The sequence below is a fragment of the Dermacentor andersoni genome, chromosome 8 (genome assembly GCF_023375885.2).
Source record: "Dermacentor andersoni chromosome 8, qqDerAnde1_hic_scaffold, whole genome shotgun sequence".
Classification (NCBI taxonomy): domain Eukaryota; kingdom Metazoa; phylum Arthropoda; class Arachnida; order Ixodida; family Ixodidae; genus Dermacentor; species Dermacentor andersoni.
This window is the reverse complement of record NC_092821.1, coordinates 21,562,801-21,588,355: the sequence shown is the minus strand read 5'-3', so window position 1 is coordinate 21,588,355 and position 25,555 is coordinate 21,562,801. Positions and strand designations below refer to the sequence as shown.

Below are 25,555 nucleotides of genomic sequence, written 5' to 3'. Positions count from 1 at the left end.
GGATGGCGTTTCCGACAAGGGCTCGACGACCCGAGCAGTGCTGCTGCAGCTGAAAGCCGGAATGAAAGTTGACGACCTGCCCCACCAGATCCGCGTCGCCGGCGAGCTTGCGCTGGTGGTAGCCCCAGGTCGCCCCATGCAGTGCCTACGCTGCCGGGGCTCTGGCCACGTTCGACGAGAATGCAAGGTTCCCCGTTGTTCCCGGTGCAGGCTTTTTGGACACAACGACGCGGACTGTGTACGCTCTTACGCAGTAGCCGCGGGCTCGGCGCAGAGCGAGCCGTCGGCATCAGAACATATGATGGACGTGACCGAGGCGGAGGAAGCGGCCAAGGGTGCTGGAAACAGCAACGTGGCGGCAGAAACGAGCGCGACGACCAAGCAGGCCGAAGCAGGAAGGAATAATATCCCTCCCCCCAAGGAACCAGCAGCTACAGTCGAGAGCGTGCAGACGGCCCCGCAAGAAAATGAGAGCCACCAGCGAGCTACGGATGCAACGCAGGCAGAGGCGGACGACAACGCGACCCATGCTAGCGCCCGCGTCGAATCCGTCTCGGCACCGGTCAAGAGATCCCTGCAGCACGAGGAGAAAGTCGACGGAAAGGCCGGCGGTGACTCCGAGCCACCACCCGCTAAGACGCTACCCGGAAGGCGCTCCACCATCAAGCCTAAGCCGAACTTGGAGGCTGACCGCAGGCTCACCCCGAAGCCGACCAAAGACGAACTCGGACGACGGCCACCGGATGGCCACGGAGGCGTCTAGCGGTCAGCTAGACGTTAAGGTGAGCACCATGCTCCGGGCCTTCTCCCCTCCCGTTTAAATCAGTAATGGCTACCAACCCGTCGCTTAGCCTCGGCACGCTAAACGTTCGAGGTCTGGCCGCCAAAAAGAAACAGAGTCAGGTTTACAGACTACTAGTGGACCACGACCTCGACGTTTTAGCCGTGCAAGAAACCAAGGTAGACGGCGAGGAGGAGACCGGGAGCATGGTGCAAAGGTTCACGTACAACTACTATACGGTAGTGAGCCACGCCTTAGGGACTTCGGCGGGATGTGTGTTGTTCGTGAGGAAGCTTCCAGGACTGGTTATTGACGGTTACTTCTCGTGCACTTCCGGTCGACTTGTCGTTTGTGATTTCAGTTATTGCGATGTCAAATGGCGCGTGTTGTGCATTTATGCACCTAATACAGTGCAAGAGAGGGCAACTTTCTTTTTGAACCTAAAGCATCACTTCTCTGTGCAAAAAACAATAGCCTGTGTAGGGGATTTCAACTGCGTATTGAATGCTGAGGATAGGTCTACGCGACGCGTAGTTTATGACAAAAGCAGCGATATCCTCGCACAAATTATACATGAGTTCGAATTAGAAGATGTCGCTGAGTGTTTTCGGGCTGACCGAGACGTGATGTACACTCACTTTCAGGGCACAAGTCACGCACGATTAGACCGGATCTATCTATCATACGATTTGGTAGAAAAATGCCAGTGCTATGCAGTTACGGCCATATCATTCTCGGATCACTGCCTGGTAAAATGCAGGGTAGGCAGCAAGAAAGAACGAAACAAATTCGTTTGGGAACTGTGGAAAATGAATTCTGAGCTGCTACGAGATGAAACTTTTAATGAAAAGGTAGTGGCTGCTCTGAATTCTTTTGCAACGGATAGTTCTATAAAGTTTGGCGAGGAATGGGAGTTGTTGAAGCAAACCATCAAAATGAAAGCAATTGAAAGAAGTAGCGTACTGCGTTATGAAGAAAAGGCCAGTGAAAAGGATTTAAAAACATTGCTGGCAAAATTGGCGACGCTGGAATGCAAGCAACCGGGCGCTTATCAAGACGATATGCGCGCTGTTAAGAAAAAGCTCGAAGTGTTCGACGAAGAACGCTATCGAGGCGCACTCGTGCGTGCTAGAGCAGAAAGACTAACATGCGGGGAAACGCCAACGAAAAGAGCGATGGGACTAGAAAAAAAACATTCCAGACGTAAGCAGATTGAGGCCATTGAATATGAAGGGGTGGTATTAACCGATAACAATAACATAGGGCATGCGTTCCTTGAGCATTACAAAAAACTTTTTGCATTCAGGCCTGTCAACATGCACGATTTCAATAATTTATTTTTGCAACGAATGCCACAGCTGTCGTCTGAAGTTAAAGAAACCTTAGAACGACCATTAACAGAACATGAAGTGATGAAGGCCATCGAAGACCTGAATCCTGGCAAGTCGCCAGGTCCAGACGGTCTTTGTGCCGCCTGGTACAAATCTTTTAAAGGCCACCTAGCTCATATCTTAACCGCCGTTTACAACGAAGCATACGAACTGAAAATACTTCCACCATCCTTTGGCCAGTCCCATACCGTACTAATACCGAAAACAGAAGACACCGAAAAGCTCAAGCAACTTTCATCATACAGACCCATTGCGCTTACTAATTGCGACTACAAAATATTGATGAAGGTGTTGGCACGGCGTATGCAGTCAGTCATTAAGGATGTAGTCGGCCCACACCAGACGTGTGGAATTCGCGGAAGAACCATCTTTACTAACATTCATAAGTTGAAGTGTGTGCTGGAGTGTTGTGATGCCATGTGTGAGGCAGTTGCGATCCTCCAGCTAGACTTGGAGAAAGCATTTGACTGTGTTTCTCACGAGATATTGCTCACCATCCTTCAACATGTTAATTTTGGCCACATAATCACTGAGGGGGTGACCATGGCGTACCGGAGTTGCTATACGAGACTTATAATTAATCAAATGCTGGGGGCCCCCATTAACGTGAAGCGCTCCGTTCGCCAGGGTTGTCCACTCAGCCCACTCCTGTTTTGTGTTTACATAGAAACGCTATGTCAGGCCATCATTGAAAATGAATACATTAAGGGATTTTGCCTCCAAGCAGCAGAGGTGAAGTTATTGGCATATGCTGACGATGTGGCTGTATGTTGTAAAGATACGCAAAGTGTATTGAACGCAGTGAGTATCGTCAGACAGTTTGGTAATGCCACTAATAGCTTCGTGAACTGGCAGAAATGTTTGGGGTTTTGGCACGGGGAATGGGCGTCCACACCAGACCACTTTTCCAACGTAACCTGGGTCACGACGCCAGTTAAGTACCTTGGCGCACCCCTTGATGCCTACAAGGACAGTAGCGAATACTGGAAGGAGCGAACAAAAGAAGTAAAAGAAAAAGCCGACCGATGGAACGCCGTTCACTTGTCCATGTTCGCGCGAGCTACAGCGTGCAACACGTTTCTCGTGACAAAGATCTGGTACGTGATGCAGGTCCTACAGTGCTCTCGGATTAATGTGCAGAAACTGCACCGCGTGTTCGCTGTATTCGTGTGGGCATCGAGCTGGGAGCGATGCAGCCGAGATAATCTCTTCCGACGCGTGAAGGATGGTGGTCTGGGGTTGGCGCACCTTTTCTTGCGTCAACTGGTGAATAGATTCTTCTTCTTTCGAGATACAAACGACCCATTTCTGCGCACGGTGATCCAAATGAGGCTTTCAAGATCACTTCCCGAGTTTGTAGTAGGTACCGAAATAATGCCAGGATCTGTCCGTGGGTTCTTTCGGGAAATAGTTGATAGTGTTTCTTTTTTGCGTGTTCGTTTTTCAAGTGAATATTTGTGGAATGCAAAACGGAAAAAGTTATACCGTGATTTGTGTGATAGTGTATTGCTAGTACCCATGTACAGAGCCGTGTACAGTGGAGGCCCAGGCCTAGACGTCTTGAAAAGGGTGAAGATGATGCCAGTTCAACCAGCCACGAAATCTTTCTTCTTTAAATTACATACCGGTACCTTATCTGTTAAAATTTTCCTGGAACAACGTGGGTTCTACATGCCGTGGGGAACCCACTGCCTCATTTGTAAAAAACCGGAAAGCATAGATCATGTCTTCATCCACTGTTGGGAGGGGGTTTTCTTCTGGGACGTGTTGCAAAGGACTTTGAAAAAGGAGTTACCGATAGATCCACACGGAATCAGGTTTCTGGCAGTTAATGATGACGAAGGATTCCCGTACGACCTTATCATGCTAACAGGCCTCCACTGTTTATGGCGCGCAAGAATGGCGGGCTACCATTGTGACCCGGATGCCCGACCGGCGCGTTTATACTTTCGAGAATGTATGCAAAAATATGTAGAAGTGCAGAAGTTGCAACAGCCTGTTCCTGAGTGGCTGCCGAGGGTTGAACCCCTGACAGCGCTCAAGGAATTTTAATACGACAATGTCATGCCACAGTAGCGGACGGCAACGAATGTGTATATTACTGTTTCTTGTTCCGTTTTTGTATTCATTATTTCCTTTTTGTCTTTTTCTTTCGTTTCTGTGTATATCATTTAAGGAATGTGTGTTGTGGTGACATGTCGAGGATTGGCAATAAAGAAAAAAAAAAAAAAAAGGTAGCCGTCGGGATATGCATAAAAAGAAACATCGCGGCCTGCGCAGGGATCGAACCTACGCCCTTCGCGTTATAGCACGACACTTTTTTTTTTTTTCTTTATTGCCGGAAGTTTCACCAAGCTAACACAAAGGGCATCATTTCTTGAAATAAGGTAAGTGATACATAAACATACACAAACACACATTCAACTTTGTGCGCATGCATATTGTGCGGTCAGTCACATTGTGGCTGGCCATGTCCAGTTTAATATTCCTTTAATGTGGCGAGGGGCTCAATCCTCGCCAGCCAATCCGGAGGACATTCTTGTTGTTTAATTACATCAATGAACTTGGAAATATCGTCCCGGAAGAGCAGCCGCGCAGGCCGGCTGTCAGGCTCACAAAAGAAACCGGCCATTCGAGCCCTCCATAAACAGTGGAGGCCCATTAGCATAATTAAGTCCAAAGGCAAGCCGTCCTCATTTTCTACTGTCAGAAATCTAATACCTAATGGACTTAAAGGCAATTCTTTCTGTAGTGTTCTTTGAAGAACGTCCCAAAAGAAAACCCCTGCCCAACAATGCAAAAAAACATGGTCAATTGTTTCTAATTGTTTACATATAAGGCAATTTGCTCCCCATGGTAAATAAAAACCCTTCTCTTGTAAAAAGGCCCGTACCGGCAAAGTTCCGGTATGCAACTTAAAGAAAAAGGATTTAGTGCTTGGCTGCACCTGCATTTTCTTAACACGCTTTAACACGTCGTTTCCTTGTCCTCCACTGTTTATGGCTCTGTACATCGGAACCGGCATAATTATGTCAACTACATCCCTGTACAATTTTTTCCGCGACACCGAAAAGAGATAATCATTAGAAAAACGTACGGACAGAAAACGGACACTGTCAACGACTTCCCTTAGGTACCCTCGAAGAGCACCAGGCATACTTAAATTGGAGACCACGTACATCGGCAGATGCTTGTTCAGTCGTAACTGGCACGCAGAAAGGGGTCATGCACGTCTCGAAAAAAAGAAAACCGGTTTACTAGCTGCTTCACAAAAAGATGTGACAGGCCTAAGCCCCCGTCCTTGACTCTCCTAAATAAGTTCGTGCGGCTGCACCTCTCCCATTCTGATGCCCAAATGAACACAGCGAAAACTCTATGAAACCTTTGCACATTTAAACGAGAGCAACAGAAAACTTGCAGAACGTACCATATTTTGCTTATTAAAAACAAGTTACATACAGTAGCTCTCGCAAACATCGAGAGATGAGCACCTTTCCAATTTGTTGTTTTTTCCTTGAGTCGTTTGGCCTCTTCTAGCCAGTAGTCCTCATTCCGCCGGTAATGTTCGAGCGGAACGCCCAAGTATTTAGCTGGCGCTTTAATCCATCTAATGTTGGCGAACATTTCCGGTGTTGACTGCCATTCACCATGCCAAAAACCGAGACACTTATTCCAATTTGCAAAGCTCCCGGTTGTGTTTCCGAAATGTTTAACAATGGTTGTTACCTCTGTAATGCTTTCTTTTGTTGTACAGCACACCGCTACATCGTCTGCATATGCCAGGAGTTTCACTTCGGCTTCCATGAGTTTGAAGCCCTTTATGCTACTATTTTGAATGATTGCCAAACAAAAGCTTTCTAGATAGATGGCAAACAAAAGCGGGCTGAGAGGACACCCCTGGCGCACGGAACGCTCTATATTAATGGGGGCCCCCAGTGTCTTATTAATAATCAGCCGTGTTGAGCAGTTCCGGTACGCCAGAGCTACCCCATCAGCGATGATTGATCCTACATTCACGTGCTCAAGAACTAATAACAAAATTTCGTGTGGGACAAAATCAAAGGCTTTTTCTAAATCTATCTGCAGGATCGCAACGGCATTACGAGCGGCTCTTTGCATACCAGCCAGTCGATATCGAGGCATACAGAGCAAACTATCTTTCTCGTATGCCTCAACTATCAGCGGAAACGAAGTCACTTCTAGAAGCACCCATTACGCATGCTGAAATAGAAAGTGCTATAGATAACCTGAGCCCTAATAAGTCGCCAGGCCCGGATGGTCTTGGCGCGGCCTTTTACAAAGCGTTTAAGAACTAGTTGGTGCCTTTGTTGAAAGCGTTGTTTGACGAAGTTTTTGCTACCAACAGATTACCACCGTCTTTCTCTGAAGCCCATACCGTCCTTATTCCTAAGACGAACCAAAAAGCAATGCTGAGGCTAGTCACAGCTTACAGACCCATTTCATTGACCAACACGGATTACAAAGTTTTAATGAAAGTTCTTGCTAGCCGCTTACAGTCAATAATTAAGGATCTTGTAGGACCGCACCAGACTTGTGGCATAAAGGGACGCACTATTGCGACAAATGTACACACGATGAGAGGCGTCTTGGAATGCTGTGACGTTATAGCACGACACTCTAACCGACTGAGCTAGCAGGCCGAGTGAGAGCTAGGGCGCGGCCAACCATAAGATAAGGGGGAGTCATTTTCCGTGCGCGTAGGCGGCGACGGCGAAGAGAGAGGGATGCGTACGTGGATCACGTAAGAAAATAAAATGTAAAAAATAAAAAAGGTAGCCGTCGGGATATGCATAAAAAGAAAAATCGTGGCCTGCGCAGGGATCGAACCTACGACCTTCGCGTTATTAGCACGACGCTCTAACCGACTGAGCTAGCAGGCCGAGTGAGAGCTATGGCGCGGCCAACCAAAAGACAAGGGCAGGTCATTTTCCGTTCGCGTAGGCGGCGACGGCGAAGAGAGAGGGATGCGTACGTGGATCACGTAAGAAAATAAAATGTAAAAAATAAGGAAGGTAGCCGTCGGAATATGCATAAAAAGAAACATTGTGGCCTGCGCAGGGATCGAACCTATGACCTTCGCGTTATTAGCGCGGCGCTCTAACCGACTGAGCTAGCAGGCCGAGTTAGAGCAATGGCGTGGCCAACCAAAAGACAAGGGCGAGACATTTTCCGCGCGCGTAGGCGGCGACGGCGAAGAGAGAGGGATGCGTACGTGGATCACGTAAGAAGATAAAATGTAAAAAATAAGGAAGGTAGCCGTCGGGATATGCATAAAAAGAAACATTGTGGCCTGCGCAGGGATCGAACCTATGACCTTCGCGTTATTAGCACGACGCTTTTTTTTTTTTTCTTTATTGCCGTGTTGGACGTGTAATACAAAGTAACATATGGTAAAACACTTCAGCCACACTTGGGCTGAGGCGAGTGGTGCTAAAAACTTTTCATTTGTGACAAATCATCAAACAGTGATATCCACTCTGGTGGATCAGTCTGAGCCCTGAAACATTCGCGAAGATAAACTACACTTTCGATGAAGTTTTCACGTGTGGATCTTGTATTTATGTCTGCATGTCGCACCTGCATTCGCGTTTTCCACAAACTGTGGAGGCCAAGAAGCATAATTAAATCGTAGGGCACTTCTTCACTTTCAACTGATAAGTACCGGATGCCGTAAGGACTTAAAGGGAGTTCCTTTTTAATCGTCCTCTGAAGGACATCCCAATAAAAAATTGGATCCCAACATTCTAGGAAAACATGTTCCACTGTCTCGGGCTTCCTGCATAACAAGCAGTTTGTTGTCCATGGCACGAAAAAACCTTTATCATGCAGCCAGGTTTTAACAGGCAGCGTACCGGAATGCAGCTTAAAAAAGAGGTTTTGACCACAGGTCTAACGGGCATGTTCTTAACTCTTTTTAAAATATCTTGCCCTGGGCCTCCAAAGTGTGGTGTCCGATAAATGGGTACCGGCAACATCACGTCAACCAACGCTTTGTACAGCTTTTTCTTATTGACATTACATAGGTATTCAGGGCTGAAACGTACTTCCAGCATCTTGCACGAAAGAACAACCTCGCGCAAGTATCCTGTCACAGCACCACACATGTTATCACAGGAGACTACCCTTCCAGGGAGCAGTCTCTGTAGGCGCACTTGCATAACAGATCTTAGAAAGGGATCACATTGATCACGCAAAAACATAAATCGCGAGACCACTTGACGCAAAAAAAGATGCGCCAGGCCAAGGCCTCCGCTTTTAACGGAAACAATCAGGTTAGTTCGGCTAGTTCTTTCCCAGGTGGACGCCCAAATAAAAACAGCAAAAACACGATGCATTTTTTGAATAGCTGTTCGGGTCGCACACAGCACATTCATGACATACCAGAGCTTCGAAATCAAAAAGACATTACAGATAGAGGCACGGGAAAACATTGATAGCTGTCTTCCTTGCCACGCGACCGCTTTCTCTTTCATTCTCGAAGTTTCTTCTTTCCAGTACGAGCTGGGATCCCGATAACAATCCAGAGGTACTCCTAGATACCGCGTTGGCAAGGTGGACCATCGAAGCCGAGAAAAACAACCCGGTGTTACGTCCCATTCGCCATGCCAAAAACCGGAACTTTTTCCCCAATTGATCTGACTTCCAGTCTCAGCGCAGAATTTTTCAATCACAATTGTCGCTTCACAGATGCTCTGTCTATCAGCGCAAAAAACCGCTATATCGTCAGCATACGCGAGTACTTTCACGTGTGATGACTGCAGTCTGTAACCTGAAATTCGGTCAGAGTTGATAATTGCCAGGCATAGCGGCTCTAAATACACTGCAAAAAGCAAGGGGGAAAGCGGGCATCCCTGTCTTACTGAAGAACGTACAGCAAGTCTGTCAGTGAGATCGCCATTAACTATAATGCGGGTCGTACAGTTCTTGTAGGCCATTTTTACGCCCTCTACTATAATGTCGCCTAGTTTGGAGTGTTGCAGGATGGAAAAAAGGATTTCGTGGGAGACGCGGTCAAAGGCTTTCGCCAAGTCGAGCTGCATCATTGCTATCTGACCGCCAACTGCATCGACACACTCTAATACGTTGCGTGCGACATGTATATTTGTAGCGATGCTACGGCCTTTAATTCCACACGTCTGGTGAGACCCTACCAATTTCGTGATCACAGACTGCAGTCTTTTTGCTAGAACCTTCATAAATACTTTGTAGTCGACGTTGGTGAGACTAATCGGTCGATATGACCCCACCAACAGTCGTTCTTCCGGGTCATCAGTCTTGGGAATGAGAACGATGTGAGACGTGTTGAAAGACAATGGAACCTGTTTGCGTTCATAAGCCTCAGTTATCACATGGAGCATGCACTGTGCAACGGGAAGCTTAAAGGTTTTATAAAAGGCCGCACTTAGCCCATCTGGTCCAGGAGCTTTCCCAGATGGTAGGTCGTCTATTGCTTTTTCTATCTCCTGTAAAGTTATAGGCAGTTCAAGACGTTCCTTAATTTCATCATCTAGTCTTGGCACCAGCCTCAAGAAGTCTACATGGAAGCCTTCTATGGTCTCGAGCTTATTGCTAAGAAGTTCTGTGAAATGTTCGGCTATAGCACACTGAATGTCTCTCGCATCTTCCGAAGTCCGGCCGTCAAATCGGATGCTCCTAATTTCTTTCTGGCAAGCGTATCTTTTCTCGTCTGATAGCGCTCGTTTTGTCGGCGTTTCGCCAGCCCACAATTTTTCAGACCTTGCACGTATGACGGCGGCCCTATACCTGTCCGCGTCGATTCTTTCGAGCTGGCATTTCACTTCCCGTATTTCTTTCGTGAAAGTTCCCGGCGCGCTATTTTCCATGCTCAGCATCCATTCAAGTTGCCCGTTCATTTCTTTTTCTTTTTCTTTCTCTTTATAGCGAGCCACGCTGCTCTTTTCTATTGCTTTCATTTTTACCCACTCTTTGAACCCCTCCCATTCAGTTGCAAAACTAGCTGGCTGCGCGTCTAGCAGTTTGTCTAGCTTGGTCTTTATTTGTATAATGAACCCTTCATCCTCCAAAAGCTTTGTGTTCAATTTCCATAAGTGCCAGTTAAAGCGCAATTTCCTGCCCTTCATTCCTGAAGTCATGCTCACGAGGCAATGATCACTGAAAGGCACAGGTTTAACGTCATAACTTGAGCATAGCGGCATAAGATCGACAGATACATACATTCTGTCTAGTCTCGCATGGCTCTCCCGCTGAAAGTGCGTGTATTGTGGGTGGGTCCCAGTGGAAAACACATTGCCAACATCCTCGAGACCATACTCATGCACAAAAGTATTCAAAACTTCAGAGCTCTTGTCTCTCAGTGGCCTAAACTTCACTCTGTCAGCTGCGGCGCACACACAGTTGAAGTCTCCTAGTACAAGCAAAAGCTTGTCGCCATTCAACCATGGCTCAAGTGATTCAAAGAAAATTTTACGCTCGCTTTCTACATTAGGAGCATATACACAAACAATTCGCCACCAAAAATTCGAAAATGTGAAATCAGCAATCAAAAGGCGACCACTTGGGCATGCAAATACAGACTCTACGTTCACTCTTAACGTCTTACGTATGAATACAAGGCACCCACCCGACGTCCCAACAGAATGACAAACGCACACATGAAAGTTTGCTTGAAAGGAAGACACCATGCGGTCAGTGTGCTCTTGGCTCTCTATTTTCGACTCTTGTAAAGCAATTATGTCAATATCGTTATCCAGAAGAAGGCGATTAAGCTGGTATTGTCGCCTTCTTGCTCCCAGACCTCTGACGTTCAAAGTCGCAACTCGAAGTGGAGCAATAAGATTAAAAGCCATGTCTTGGAAGAAGAAACGCCTCTATCCGCATGGTGCCTACCTTCATGGTTGACGTAGCCTTCCTCACGACTGCCAGGACCTCTTGACACCGGTCGACCAACACAACCGGCGCTGACACCGACCAGGACACTGTGTTACTACGGAGGCTGTTTCCCCGCCTTCCGCGGGTCGGCCGGAAGGTTCGGCCGCGGTTTTAAAGACGAGCGTCTCACTCCCCCTGCCTTCGGCGGAGGCTCATCGGCGCTACCGCCTGGCTGCAGCTTGACGTCCCCGCTTTCTTCATGCGGACGTTTTCCAGCAATGGTGCTCGCCGCTTCCTGGTTCGTCTCCATGGTATCAATGCCGGGGGTCTCCACGCTGCTTTCTTTAGCGTCCGCGGCTTTCGCCGCCTCCTTTGCCTTGTCATCGTCGTCCTGTTCAGGCTTATGCTGCGCCTGTACACTACCATCTGTTGCGCCGGAGGGCCCCGCCTTCTGCTTCACCAGAGTCGTGAACGATGGCTGAGTATGGCGCTGTGGTTGTCCACTCACACGGGCTGCTTCCTCAGCATCCGTCTCGTCCATCAGCATCTCGGACGCGTCCTCGCTGGTTCCCGGGCCTGTAATGCTCGCGTAAGTGCGAGTACACTGGTCTTCTTCGTGCCCGAAGCGTCGGCAGATTCCGCAACGCGGGACTCGACATTCCTTGCGGATGTGGCCCGTACCGCGACACCGAAGGCACAGCGGGGGTCTGCCTGGTACCACGACAAGCGCCAACTCACCGCCAACGCTCAGCTGGTGTGGCAAGTCATCCAACTTCACGCCCGCTTTCAACTTGAGGGTGACAAGCCGGGTGGTTGATCCCTTCTCTGTCATACCTTGTACACGCCAGCGCTCCCGGGCTACTTCGGTAACTTTTCCATAGGGCGCAAAGGCGACACGCACGTCCTCATCAGGCACATTGTGTAGAAGCCAGTGGAGCTTCAGTCGAACGTCCTGGTTCGCCGGGTCAATCACCAGGCAGCGCCGGTTTTTTACACGCAGCTCCCCGATGCTCGAGATCTTCTTCACCGCGTCCGCGTCCTTGAAAGTGATAGCTCAGACATGGCTCATGCGATACGCCCCCAGGGCGATAACATCCGGAAGAAGCGAATGCGGTGCCAATGCGTCACGGAAATCTTCAATCCGGTACGGTCGCGCCGTGATATCAGCGTGCAAAAAAACTGTATTTAAAACATAACGACCTGTTGGCAGACCTGGCAGAACAACTTGGTAGGTGCCCTCCTGTTCCATCGTCCTGTTTCCGCGGCCAGAAAAGGCCGCTGAAGCCGCTCCAACGGAGCCCGTCATCATGCGTCCGTCACGCTCGGTGGCCGGAAGCAGGTTATTAGCACGACGCTCTAACCGACTGAGCTAGCAGGCCGAGAGAGCTATGGCGCGGCCAACCAAAAGACAAGGGCGAGACATTTTCCGCGCGTGTAGGCGGCGACGGCGAAGAGAGAGGGATGCGTACGTGGATCACGTAAGAAAATACAACGTAAAAAATAAGGAAGGCAGCCGTCGGGATATGCATAAAAAGAAACATTGTGGCCTGCGCAGGGATCGAACCTATGACCTTCGCGTTATTAGCATGACGCTCTAACCGACTGAGCTAGCAGGCCGAGTGAGAGCTATGGCGCGGCCAACCAAAACACAAGGGCGAGACATTTTCCGTGCGTGTAGGCGGCGACGGCGAAGAGAGAGGGATGCGTACGTGGATCACGTAAGAAAATAAAATGTAACAAATAAGGAAGGTAGCGGTCGGGATGTGCATAAAATAAACATCGTGGCCTGCGCAGGGATCCTACCTACGACCTTCGCGTTATTAGCACGACGTTCTAACCGACTGAGCTAGCAGGCCGAGTGAGAGCTATGGCGCGGCCAACCAAACGACAAGGGCGAGTCATTTCCCGTGCGCGGAGGCGGCGACGGCGAAGAGAGAGGGATACGTACGTGGATCACGTAAGAAGATAAAATGTAAAGAAATAAGGAAGGTAGCCATCGGGATGTGCATAAAAAGAAACATTGTGGCCTGCGCAGGGATCAAACCTATGACCTTCGCGTTATTAGCATGACGCTCTAACAGACTGAGCTAGCAGGCCGAGTGAGAGCTATGGCGCGGCCAACCAAAACACAAGGGCGAGACATTTTCCGTGCGTGTAGGCGGCGACGGCGAAGAGAGAGGGATGCGTATGTGGATCACGTAAGAAAATAAAATGTAACAAATAAGGAAGGTAGCGGTCGGGATGTGCATAAAAAGAAACATCGTGGCCTGCGCAGGGATCCTACCTACGACCTTCGCGTTATTAGCACGACGTTCTAAGCGACTGAGCTAGCAGGCCGAGTGAGAGCTATGGCGCAGCCAACCAAAAGACAAGGGCGAGTCATTTCCCGTGCGCGGAGGCGGCGACGGCGAAGAGAGAGGGATACGTACGTGGATCACGTAAGAAGATAAAATGTAAAGAAATAAGGAAGCTAGCCATCGGGATATGCATAAAAAGAAACATCGAGGCCTGCGCAGGGATCCAAGCTACGACCTTCGCGTTATTAGCACGACGCTCTAACCGACTTAGTTAGCAGGCCGAGTGAGAGCTATGGCGCGGCCAACGAAAAGACAAGGGCGAGTCATTTTCCGTGCGCGTAGGCGGCGACGGCGAAGAGAGAGGGATGCGTACGTGGATCACGTAAGAAAATAAAATGTAACAAATAAGGAAGGTAGCGGTCGGGATGTGCATAAAAAAAAACATCGTGGCCTGCGCAGGGATCCTACCTACGACCTTCGCGTTATTAGCACGACGTTCTAACCGACTGAGCTAGCAGGCCGAGTGAGAGCTATGGCGCGGCCAACCAAAAGACAAGGGCGAGTCATTTTTTGTGCGCGTAGGCGGCGACGGCGAAGAGAGAGGGATGCGTACGTGGATCACTTAAGAAAATAAAATGTAAAAAAATAAGGAAGGTAGCCATCGGGATGTGCATAAAAAGAAACATCGTGGCCTGCGCAGGGATCCTACCTACGACCTTCGCGTTATTAGCACGACGCTCTAACCGACTGAGTTAGCAGGCCGAGTGAGAGCTATGGCGCGGCCAACCAAAAGACAAGGGCGAGTCATTTCCCGTGCGCGGAGGCGGCGACGGCGAAGAGAGAGGGATACGTACGTGGATCACGTAAGAAGATAAAATGTAAAAAAATAAGGAAGGTAGCCATCGGGATATGCATAAAAAGAAATATCGTGGCCTGCGCAGCGATCCAAGCTACGACCTTCGCGTTATTAGCACGACGCTCTAACCGACTTACTTAGCAGGCCGAGTGAGAGCTATGGCGCTTTTTTTTTTTTCTTTATTGCCAGTTCTCAACGCTTTGACATACTCGTACATCTTATGAGCAACATAACCAAAACAAACAAAATAAATAAAATATTCCACGCTTCATGTAGAAAATGAAACATTCTGTAATAAAGCGACCAGCACAACTTGGCTGACTTTGTCTATTAAAATTCTTTGAGGAATGCCGATGCTTCAATCCTCGGTAGCCACTCAGGTACAACAAATTCTCCTTTTTTTACTTCAATAAAGCGTGACATGTGTTCACGGAAATGCAGGCGCGCAGGCCGTGCGTCTGGGTCACAATAGAAGCCCTCGATTCGGGCTCGCCATATACAGTAGAGGCCTGTGAGCATGATGAGGTCAAATGGGACGCCGTCCTCATTATCTAATGGCAGAAATCTGATGCCGTACGGATCCAGCGGAAAATCTTTCATTATGGTTCTTTGGAGGACATCCCAAAAGAACACCCCCGCCCAACAATGCAGGAACACATGGTCTACTGTTTCTGGTTTTTTGCAAATCAGGCAGTTGGAACCCCATGGCATGTAAAAACCGCGTTCTTCCAAAAACGTTCTCACTGTCAGAGTGCCCGTGCGAAGCGTGAAGAAAAAAGATTTCATTCCTGGCTGCGCATCCATTCTTTTTACGCGTTTTAAAACATTGTTACCTTGACCTCCACTGTATATGGATCTGTACATAGGCACTGGAAAAATAACATCACACAGGTCACTGCACAATTTCTTTCTTTTTACACTGAACAGATAGTCATTCGAGAACCGTACTGACAAAAAGCGGACACTCGCTACTATCTCTTTAAAAAAACCGAATAGAGTACCAGGCATTATTTGACTGCTGATGACAAACTCTGGTAACGCATTACAAAGTCGCCCTTGACACACCGCTCTTAAGAACGGGTCGTTGACGTCACGAAAGAAAAAAAATCTATTTACAAGCTGTCGCACGAAAAGGTGTGCCAGACCCATGCCCCCATCTTTCACTCGCTGAAAAAGATTCGTACGGCTGCAGCGTTCCCAGCTAGACGCCCAAATAAAGACAGCAAAAACTCGATGGAACTTCTGCACATACACTCGCGAACAATACAACACTTGCATAATATACCATACTTTACTAACAAAAAATAAATTGCACACTGTCGCTCTGGCGAAAATTGAGAGATGAGCCCCTTTCCACCTCTCCGCCTTTTCTCGTGTTTCTTTCACGTTTTCTAACCATAAATCATCAGTTTTCTTATAATTTTCAAGTAGAACGCCGAGGTACTTTACTGGTGTTTCAACCCATTTCACGTTAGCAAATCTGTTGGGGGCTGACGGCCACTCGCCATGCCAGAACCCCAGGCACTTTTCCCAATTCACAAGGCTCCCCGTCACTTCCCCAAACCTTCTTACTACCGCAACAGCCTCCAGAAGACTCTCTTTTTCCGTACAACACACAGCTATATCATCAGCATACGCCAAGAGCTTTACCTCCGACGCATGTAATCGGAAACCATGAACCCGGTCATTTTCAATAATTGCTAGACCTAACGTTTCAATATAAATACAAAATAAGAGCGGACTCGCTGGGCACCCTTGACGCACACTCCGCTGGACCTCAACTGGGCCCCCCAATCTGTTGTTGACTATGAGGCGCGTTTTGCAGTTTCGATACGCTATGGATATACCGTCTGTGATGATAGAGCCTAAATTAACATGTTCAAGTATGGCAAACAAAATGGCATGAGGTACACAATCGAATGCCCTTTCTAGGTCAAGCTGAAGGATTGCGACAGCCGACCGATAGGCATCACAACACTCAAGTACACACCTCATAGAATGAATATTAGTAAAGATAGAGCGACCCTTAATACCACAGGTTTGATGGTATCCTACAATCTGCGTTATAACTGTCTGAAGTCTGCCAGCCAATATTTTCATAAATATTTTATAATCACAGTTAGTTAATGAAATTGGTCTTTATGAGGTCACAAGTCTTAGCTTATCCTTTTGCTCTGTTTTTGGAATGAGCACAGTACGTGCTTGGGAGAATGACAGAGGCAACGTTCCCAACTCAAATGCCTCATCAAAGACATCTTTCAACTCAGAGGAAAGGTCATGTTTGAATGCTTTGTAAAATGCCGCGCTCAGACCATCCGGCCCGGGCGACTTGCCAGGGTTAAGATCATCTATCGCCTTTTCTATTTCTGCTATTGATATCGGTGCTTCGAGAACTGCTTTTCTTTCTTCTGATAGCCGCGGCATGCGTTCTAAGAATGTTGTTTTAAAACCTTCCACATCTACTGATTTATGGGCAAACAGCCTTTCATAGAATCGAAAAAACGCTTGGCCTATGCCCTCTGTATCGGTTATCTCAACACCGTTTTCCTCTATCACGTCGATGTGCTTGCGGCGAGCATGGGCCTTTTCGATTCCCAGCGCTCGCTTTGTGGGCGTCTCCCCGGCAGCCCAAGCTTTGGCTCTGGCCCGCACGAGCGCTCCCCGATAGCGTTCTTCGTCCATCACTTCGAGTTTCTGTTTTATGCTACGGATGTCGTCTTTAAACTTGCCCGGCTCTCGACACTCAAGCTTAACGAGCCTTTCGAGCATCGTTCTTAAATTTCTTTCTTGGACATTTTCCTCATACTTAAGGCAGCTAGATCGCTCTATGGCTTTCATTTTGACATGTTGCTTTAATAAGTCCCATTGTGCGCCAACACTGGGCATCCGTTCTGTTTTCATGTCATCTATCGCCTCTTTCACAGCTGGAATAAAACATTCATCGCTCAGGAGCTTTACGTTTATTTTCCACAAATCCCATGAAAATGTGTTTTGTTTTTCCTTGCTTCCCATCAGACATTTGACTAGACAGTGGTCCGAGAACGACACGGGTTCTACATGATACTGGGTGCACAATGGTAATATCTCGATCGACGCATAAATACGGTCAAGGCGAGCGTGACTCAGTCCTTGAAAATGCGTAAACTGCACTTCTCTCGCTCCTTCAAGACATTCTGCTACATCATCTACATCATGTTCTGCAATTAACCGTGACAATAGCTGGCTGCTTCTATCTTTATACGCGTGCTCGTTGCTTCGGTCTCGAGTGTTCAAAACGCAGTTAAAATCTCCCAGCATAAGAACATGTTTGTCTTTACTCAGATACTGCGCAATGCCAAGAAAAAATCTGTGCCTCTCATCTGTACCGTTCGGCGCGTAAACACATATTACCCTCCAGTTAACCTCACTATAATGAAAATCAACAACGACCAATCTGCCACTTTGGCATGAATGAACATTATCTACAACAAGGCCCGCTAACTTTTTCAAAAATAGTAGGCATCCCGCTGACTTGCCCACCGCATGACTCAATGCCACATAATAACTAGACGTAAAGCGAAGCATCATGCTTCGGGTCTCCTCCTCCCCTTCAACTTTTGTTTCTTGCACGGCCAAAATGTCGAGGTCGTGGTGCGCCAACAATCTATACACTTGGTTCTGCTTTTTCTTTGCGGCCAGGCCTCGAACATTTAAAGTTGCCAAACTAAACGACAGATTGCGCGCCATGTTTTTTCAATCGAGGTTGTAGGACCCGAAGCATGACGCTTACCTCGCACGTATAGCGTACCGCTAGACGCCTTCGGATCCGCCCGGTTGCCCAGTGTCTTGGTGCTGCTTCGGCAGCTCGGGAGTGGCCTTCCTCTCCGTTTTGACATTTGGCCGTGGTTTAAGGCTGGGGCGTCTCCCCGTGGGCGGCTGCTGGTCGGCAGTTCCTTCAAGCGGCCGTTTGACTGCCGGGCTAATTCTGGGGTTGGAGGCCTGGCTGTTTAGCATACCCGTCTTAGTTGACTCAGCGTCGAAGCCTTCTGTTTGAATGCTTTCCATTGTGTCCTCGTCCGCGGGCGCAGGTGATGTTGCGGGACCGGTCACTGCTGCTGGCAGCTTGGCTGTAGCCTGCGTTGTCGACTGGCTTTGCTTGCCTTCCGGTGTCTTTTGGCTGGTCTGCTCCTTTTGGGCTTCCAGGTCTCCGCATCCTTTCGCTGCCTCCTCGGCTTCGGTCACATCCATCAGATGCTTCTCGGTGTACTAGTTCACACCTTGCCCAGTAGCTGTGGCGTAGGACCGCGTGCACTGACCGTCTTCGTGTCCATATCGCCGACATATCGTGCACCGGGGTACTTTGCAGTCTCGCCGGGCATGTCCAGAGCCCTGACAGCGAAGGCACTGCATTGGGCGACCCGGAGCAACCACTAGTGCAAGTTCTCCAGCGACCCGTACCTGGTGGGGTAGGTCCTCCAACTTCAACCCAGTTTTCAACTTCAACAGCACCGTCCGGGTGGTCGAGTTCTTGTCGTGGACTCCCGGAACGCGCCAACGCTCACGCTGCACGTCTACCACCTTTCCAAAAGCGGCAAGCGCTGTACGCACGTCATCATCAGCTACACCATGAATAAGCCAATGAAGGCGTAACTTCACTTACCGATCCTGTGGGTCCACTACGACGCAGCGACGCCCCTTTACTGTCATTTCCTTCAAGGCTAGTAGCTTCTTGGTAGCGTCTGCATTGGACATGGTAACCGCCCAGACGTGGTTAATCTGATAGGCACCGAGTGCAACAACTTCCGGCAGCATACCGGCCAGAGCAAGAACGTCCCTGAAATCTTAGACTCTGTAAGGCCGTGCTCGCACGTCGCCATGCAGAAATACCGTATTGGTGACGATGCGTCCTGTTGGCAGTTGTGGCAAAACAAAAGAGTAATCTTCTCCTTCTTGGTTCCTGTTACCGCGGCTAGCAAGGGCCGCAATCGCCGCTCCAACGGAGCTCATCATTCAGCGTCCGTCACGCTCGGTGGCCGGAAGTAGAATGTGAGAGCTATGGCGCGGCCAACCAAAAGACAAGGGCGAGACATTTTCCGTGCGCGTAGGCGGCGACGGCGAAGAGAGAGGGATGCGTACGTGGATCACGTAAGAAAATAAAACGTAAAAAATAAAGAAGGTAGCGCTCGGCATATGCATAAAAGAAACATCGTGGCCTGCGCAGGGATCCAAGCTACGACCTTCGCGTTATTAGCACGACGCTCTAACCGACTGAGTTAGCAGGCCGAGTGAGAGCTATGGCGCGGCCAACGAAAAGACAAGGGCGAGTCATTTTCCGTGCGCGTAGGCGGCGACGGCGAAGAGAGAGGGATGCGTACGTGGATCACGTAAGAAAATAAAATGTAGCAAATAAGGAAGGTAGCGGTCGGGATATGCATAAAAAGAAACATCGTGGCCTGCGCAGGGATCCTACCTACGACCTTCGCGTTATTAGCACGGCGCTCTAACCGACTGAGCTAGCAGGCCGATTGAGAGCAATGGCGTGGCCAACCAAAAGACAAGGGCGAGACATTTCCCGCGCGCGTAGGCGGCGACGGCGAAGAGAGAGGGATGCGTACGTGGATCACGTAAGAAAATAAAATGTAAAAAATAAGGAAGGTAGCCGTCGGGATATGCATAAAAAGAAACACTGTGGCCTGCGCAGGGATCGAACCTATGACCTTCGCGTTATTAGCACGACGCTCTAACCGACTGAGCTAGCAGGCCGATTTTTTTTTCTTTATTGCCGTTTTGGACGCATAACACAAAGTAACACGATAAAACACTTCAGCCACACTTGGGCTGACGCGAGTGGTGCTAAAATCTTTTCAATTGGACTAATTCATCAAGTAGTGCTATCCACTCTGGTGGATCAGTCTGTGCCCTGAAACATTCTCGAAGATAAAGAACACTTTCGATGAAGTTTTCACGTGTGGTACTGGTATTTATGTCTGCATGTCGCACCTGCATTCGCGTTTTCCACAGACTGTGGAGGCCAAGGAGCATGATTAAGTCGTAGGGCACTTCTTCACTATCAACTGGTAAGTACCGGATGCCGTAAGGATTTAAAGGGAGTTCCTTTTTAATCGTCCTCTGAAGGACATCCCAGTAAAAAATGGGATCCCAACATTCTAGGAAGACATGTTCCACTGTCTCGGGCTTCCTGCATAACAAGCAGTTTGTTGTCCATGGCACGAATAGCCCTTTATCATGCAGCCAGGTTTTAACAGGCAGCGTACCGGAATGCAGTTTAAAAAAAAAGGTTTTGACAACTGGTCTAACGGGCATGTTCTTAATTCTTTTAAAGATATCTTGACCTGGGCCTCCAAAGTGTGGTGTCCGATAAATGGGTACCGGCAACATCACGTCAACCAACGCTTTGTACAGCTTTTTCTTATTAATATTGCATAGGTACTCACGGCTGAAACGTACTTCCAACATCTTGTACGACAGAACAACCTCGCTCAAGTATCCTGTCACAGCACCACACATGTTATCACAGGAGACCAGCCTTCCAGGGAGCAGTGTCTGTAGGCGCACTTGCATAACAGTTCTTAGAAAGGGATCACTTTGATCACGCAAAAACATAAATCGCGAGACCACTTGACGCAAAAAAAAAAGCGCCAGGCCAAGGCCTCCGCTTTTAACGGAAACAAACAGGTTAGTTCGGCTGGTTCTTTCCCAGGTGGACGCCCAAATAAAAACAGCAAAAACACGATGCATTTTTTGAATAGCTGTTCGGGTCGCACACAGCACATTCATGACATACCAGAGCTTCGAAATCAAAAAGACATTACAGATAGAGGCACGGGAAAACATTGATAGCTGTCTTCCTTGCCACGCGACCGCTTTCTCTTTCATTCTCGAAGTTTCTTCTTTCCAGTACGAGCTGCGATCCCGATAACAATCCAGAGGTACTCCTAGATACCGCGTTGGCAAGGTGGACCATCGAAGCCGAGAAAAACAACCCGGTGTTACGTCCCATTCGCCATGCCAAAACCCGGAACTTTTTCCCCAATTGATCTGACTTCCAGTCTGAGCGCAGAATTTTTCAATCACAGTTGTCGCTTCACAGATGCTCTGTCTATCAGCGCAAAAAACCGCTATATCGTCAGCATACGCGAGTACTTTCACGTGTGATGACTGCAGTCTGTAACCTGAAATTCGGTCAGAGTTGATAATTGCCAGGCATAGTGGCTCTAAATACACTGCGAAAAGCAAGGGGGAAAGCGGGCATCCCTGTCTTACTGAAGAACGTACAGCAAGTTTGTCAGTGAGATCGCCATTAACTATAATGCGGGTCGTACAGTTCTTGTAGGCCATTTTTACGCCCTCTACTCTAATGTCACCTAGTTTGGAGTGTTCCAGGATGGAAAAAAGGATTTCGTGGGAGACGCGGTCAAAGGCTTTCGCCAAGTCGAGCTGCATCATTGCTATCTGACCGCCAACTGCATCGACACACTCTAATACGTTGCGTGCGACATGTATATTTGTAGCGATGCTACGGCCTTTATTTCCACACGTCTGATGAGACCCTACCAATTTCGTGATCACAGACTGCAGTCTTTTTGCTAGAACCTTCATAAATACTTTGTAGTCGACGTTGGTGAGACTAATCGGTCGATATGACCCTACCAACAGTCGTTCTTCCGTATCATCAGTCTTGGGAATTAGAACGATGTGGGACGTATTAAAAGACAATGGAACCTGTTTGCGCTCATAAGCCTCAGTTATCACATGGAGCATGCACTGTGCAACAGGAAGCTTAAAGGTTTTATAAAAGGCCGCACTTAGCCCATCTGGTCCAGGAGCTTTCCCAGATGGTAGGTCGTCTATTGCTTTTTCTATCTCCTGTAAAGTTATAGGCAGTTCAAGACGTTCCTTAATTTCATCATCTAGTCTTGGCACCAGCCTCAAGAAGTCTACATGGAAGCCTTCTATGGTCTCGAGCTTATTGCTAAGAAGTTCTTTGAAATGTTCGGCTATAGCACACTGAATGTCTCTCGCATCTTCCGAAGTCCGGCCGTCAAATCGGATGCTCCTAATTGCTTTCTGGCAAGCGTATCTTTTCTCATCTGATAGCGCTCGTTTTGTCGGCGTTTCGCCAGCCCACAATTTTTCAGACCTTGCGCGTATGACGGCGGCCCTATACCTGTCGGCGTCGATTCTTTCGAGCTGGCATTTCACTTCCCGTATTTCTTTCGTGAAAGTTCGCGGCGCGCTATTTTCCATGCTCAGCATCCATTCAAGTTGCCCGTTCATTTCTTTTTCTTTTTCTTTCTCTTTATAGCGAGCCACGCTGCTCTTTTCTATTGCTTTCATTTTTACCCACTCTTTGAACCCCTCCCATTCAGTTACAAAACTAGCTGGCTGCGCGTCTAGCAGTTTGTCTAGCTTGGTCTTTACTTGCATAATGACCCCTTCATCCTATAAAAGCTTTGTGTTCAATTTCCATAAGTGCCAGTTAAAGCGCAATTTCCTGCCCTTCTTTCCTAAAGTCATGCTCACGAGGCAATGATCACTGAAAGACACAGGTTTAACGTCATAACTTGAGCATAGCGGCATAAGTTCGACCGATACATACATCCTGTCTAGTCTCGCATGGCTCTCCCGCTGAAAGTGCGTGTATTCTGGGCGGGTCCCAGTGGATAACACATTGCCAACATCCTCGAGACCATACTCATGCACAAAAGTATTCAAAACTTCAGAGCTCTTGTCTCTCAGTGGCCTAAACTTCACTCTGTCAGCTGCGGCGCACACACAGTTGAAGTCTCCCAGTAAAAGCAAAAACTTGTCGCCTTTGAACCATGGCTCAAGTGGTTCAAAGAAAATTTTACGCTCGCTTTCTACATTAGGAGCATATACACAAACAATTCGCCACCAAAAATTCGAAAATGTGAAATCAGCAATCAAAAGGCGACCACTTCGGTATGCAAATACAGACCCTACGTTCACTCTTAACGTATTACTTATGAATACAAGGCACCCACCCGACGTCCCAACAGAATGACAAACGCACACATGAAAGTTTGCTTGAAAGGAAGACACCATGCGGTCAGTGTGCTCTTGGCTCTCTATTTTCGACTCTTGTAAAGCAATTATGTCAATATCGTTATCCAGAAGAAGGCGATTAAGCTGGTATTGTCGCCTTCTTGCTCCCAAACCTCTGACGTTCAAGGTCGATACTCGAAGTGGAGCAATAAGATTAAAAGCCATGTCTTAGAAGAAGAAACGCCTCTATCCGCATGGTGCCTACCTTCATGGTTGACGTAGCCTTCCTCACGACTGCCGGGACCTCTTGACACCGGTCGACCAACACAACCGGCGCTGACACCGACCAGGACACTGTGTTACTACGGAGGCTGTTTCCCCGCCTTCCGCGTGTCGGCCGGAAGGTTCGGCCGCGGTTTTAAAGACGAGCGTCTCACTCCCCCTGCCTTCGGCGGAGGCTCATCGCCGCTACCGCCAGGCTGCAGCTTGACGTCTCCGCTTTCTTCATGCGGACGTTTTCCAGCAATGGTGCTCGCCGCTTCCTGGTTCGTCTCCATGGTATCAATGCCGGGGGTCTCCACGCTGCTTTCTTTAGCGTCCGCGGCTTTCGCCGCCTCCTTTGCCTTGTCATCGTCGTCCTGTTCAGGCTTATGCTGCGCCTGTACACTACCATCTGTTGCGCCGGAGGGCCCCGCCTTCTGCTTCACCAGAGTCGTGAACGATGGCTGAGTATGGCGCTGTGGTTGTCCACCCACACGGGCTGCTTCCTCAGCATCCGTCTCGTCCCTCAGCATCTCGGACGAGTCCTCGCTGGTTCCCGGGCCTGTAATGCTCGCGTAAGTGCGAGTACACTGGTCTTCTTCGTGCCCGAAACGTCGGCAGATTCCGCAACGCGGGACTCGACATTCCTTGCGGATGTGGCCCGTACCGCGACACCGAAGGCACAGCGGGGGTCTGCCTGGTACCACGACAAGCGCCAACTCACCGCCAACGCTCAGCTGGTGTGGCAAGTCATCCAACTTCACGCCCGCTTTCAACTTGAGGGTGACAAGCCGGGTGGTTGATCCCTTCTCTGTCATACCTTGCACACGCCAGCGCTCCCGGGCTACTTCGGTAACTTTTCCATAGGGCGCAAAGGCGACACGCACGTCCTCATCAGGCACATTGTGTAGAAGCCAGTGGAGCTTCAGTCGAACGTCCTGGTTCGCCGGGTCAATCACCAGACAGCGCCGGTTTTTTACACGCAGCTCCCCGATGCTCGAGATCTTCTTCACCGCGTCCGCGTCCTTGAAGGTGATAGCCCAGACATGGCTCATGCGATACGCCCCCAGGGCGATAACATCCGGAAGAAGCGAATGCGGTGCCAATGCGTCACGGAAATCTTCAATCCGGTACGGTCGCGCCGTGATATCAGCGTGCAAAAAAACTGTATTTAAAACATAACGACCTGTTGGCAGACCTGGCAGAACAACTTGGTAGGTGCCCTCCTGTTCCATCGTCCTGTTTCCGCGGCCTGAATAGGCCGCTGTAGCCGCTCCAACGGAGCCCGTCATCATGCGTCCGTCACGCTCGGTGGCCGGAAGCAGAATCCTGAGCTAGCAGGCAGAGTGAGAGCTATGGCGCGGCCAACCGAAAGACAAGGGCGAGTCATTTTCTGTGCGCGTAGGCGGCGACGGCGAAGAGAGAGGGATGCGTACGTGGATCACGTAAGAAAATAAAAGTAAAAAATAAGGAAGGTAGCCGTCGGGATATGCATAAAAAGAAACATTGTGGCCTGCGCAGGGATCGAACCTACGACCTTCGCGTTATTAGCACGACGCTCTAACCGACTGAGCTAGCAGGCCGAGTGAGAGCTGTGGCGCGGCCAACCAAAAGAGAAGGGCGAGACATTTTCCGTGCGCGTAGGCGGCGACGGCGAAGAGAGAGGGATGCGTACGTGGAGCACGTAAGAAAATAAAATGTAAAAAATAAGGAAGGTAGCCGTCGGGATATGCATAAAAAGAAACATTGTGGCCTGCGCAGGGATCGAACCTACGACCTTCGCGTTATTAGCACGACGCTCTAACCGACTGAGCTAGCAGGCCGAATGAGAGCAATGGCGTGGCCAACCAAAAGACAAGGGCGAGACATTTTCCGTGCGCGTAGGCGGCGACGGCGAAGAGAGAGGGATACGTACGTGGATCACGTAAGAAAATAAAATGTAACAAACTAGGAAGGTAGCCGTCGGGATATGCATAAAATGAAAAATCGTGGCCTGCGGAGGGATCCTACCTACGCCCTTCGCGTTATAGCACGACACTCTAACCGACTGAGCTAGCAGGCTTTTTTTTTTTCTTTATTGCCGTCTTGGACG

At 48.9% G+C, this 25,555-nt stretch overlaps 12 non-coding genes across 12 annotated transcripts; all 12 read right to left on the bottom strand.

Annotated features, from left to right (window-relative positions):
• Positions 1 to 6,999: 6,999 nt before the first annotated feature.
• Positions 7,000 to 7,073, bottom strand: TRNAI-AAU (transfer RNA isoleucine (anticodon AAU)). The gene has a single exon. It is a non-coding gene; the product is annotated as a tRNA-Ile (tRNA).
• Positions 7,074 to 7,239: 166 nt separating this feature from the next.
• Positions 7,240 to 7,313, bottom strand: TRNAI-AAU (transfer RNA isoleucine (anticodon AAU)). The gene has a single exon. It is a non-coding gene; the product is annotated as a tRNA-Ile (tRNA).
• A 5,273-nt stretch (positions 7,314 to 12,586) lies between these two features.
• TRNAI-AAU (transfer RNA isoleucine (anticodon AAU)) lies at positions 12,587 to 12,660 on the bottom strand. Its single transcript has one exon. It is a non-coding gene; the product is annotated as a tRNA-Ile (tRNA).
• A 165-nt stretch (positions 12,661 to 12,825) lies between these two features.
• TRNAI-AAU (transfer RNA isoleucine (anticodon AAU)) lies at positions 12,826 to 12,899 on the bottom strand. Its single transcript has one exon. It is a non-coding gene; the product is annotated as a tRNA-Ile (tRNA).
• Positions 12,900 to 13,066: 167 nt separating this feature from the next.
• On the bottom strand, positions 13,067 to 13,140 carry TRNAI-AAU (transfer RNA isoleucine (anticodon AAU)). Its single transcript has one exon. It is a non-coding gene; the product is annotated as a tRNA-Ile (tRNA).
• A 647-nt stretch (positions 13,141 to 13,787) lies between these two features.
• TRNAI-AAU (transfer RNA isoleucine (anticodon AAU)) lies at positions 13,788 to 13,861 on the bottom strand. Its single transcript has one exon. It is a non-coding gene; the product is annotated as a tRNA-Ile (tRNA).
• Positions 13,862 to 14,028: 167 nt separating this feature from the next.
• TRNAI-AAU (transfer RNA isoleucine (anticodon AAU)) lies at positions 14,029 to 14,102 on the bottom strand. Its single transcript has one exon. It is a non-coding gene; the product is annotated as a tRNA-Ile (tRNA).
• A 5,282-nt stretch (positions 14,103 to 19,384) lies between these two features.
• TRNAI-AAU (transfer RNA isoleucine (anticodon AAU)) lies at positions 19,385 to 19,458 on the bottom strand. Its single transcript has one exon. It is a non-coding gene; the product is annotated as a tRNA-Ile (tRNA).
• Positions 19,459 to 19,624: 166 nt separating this feature from the next.
• TRNAI-AAU (transfer RNA isoleucine (anticodon AAU)) lies at positions 19,625 to 19,698 on the bottom strand. The gene has a single exon. It is a non-coding gene; the product is annotated as a tRNA-Ile (tRNA).
• Positions 19,699 to 19,864: 166 nt separating this feature from the next.
• TRNAI-AAU (transfer RNA isoleucine (anticodon AAU)) lies at positions 19,865 to 19,938 on the bottom strand. The gene has a single exon. It is a non-coding gene; the product is annotated as a tRNA-Ile (tRNA).
• Positions 19,939 to 24,972: 5,034 nt separating this feature from the next.
• Positions 24,973 to 25,046, bottom strand: TRNAI-AAU (transfer RNA isoleucine (anticodon AAU)). Its single transcript has one exon. It is a non-coding gene; the product is annotated as a tRNA-Ile (tRNA).
• A 166-nt stretch (positions 25,047 to 25,212) lies between these two features.
• On the bottom strand, positions 25,213 to 25,286 carry TRNAI-AAU (transfer RNA isoleucine (anticodon AAU)). Its single transcript has one exon. It is a non-coding gene; the product is annotated as a tRNA-Ile (tRNA).
• Between the last annotated feature and the right edge of the window lie 269 nt (positions 25,287 to 25,555).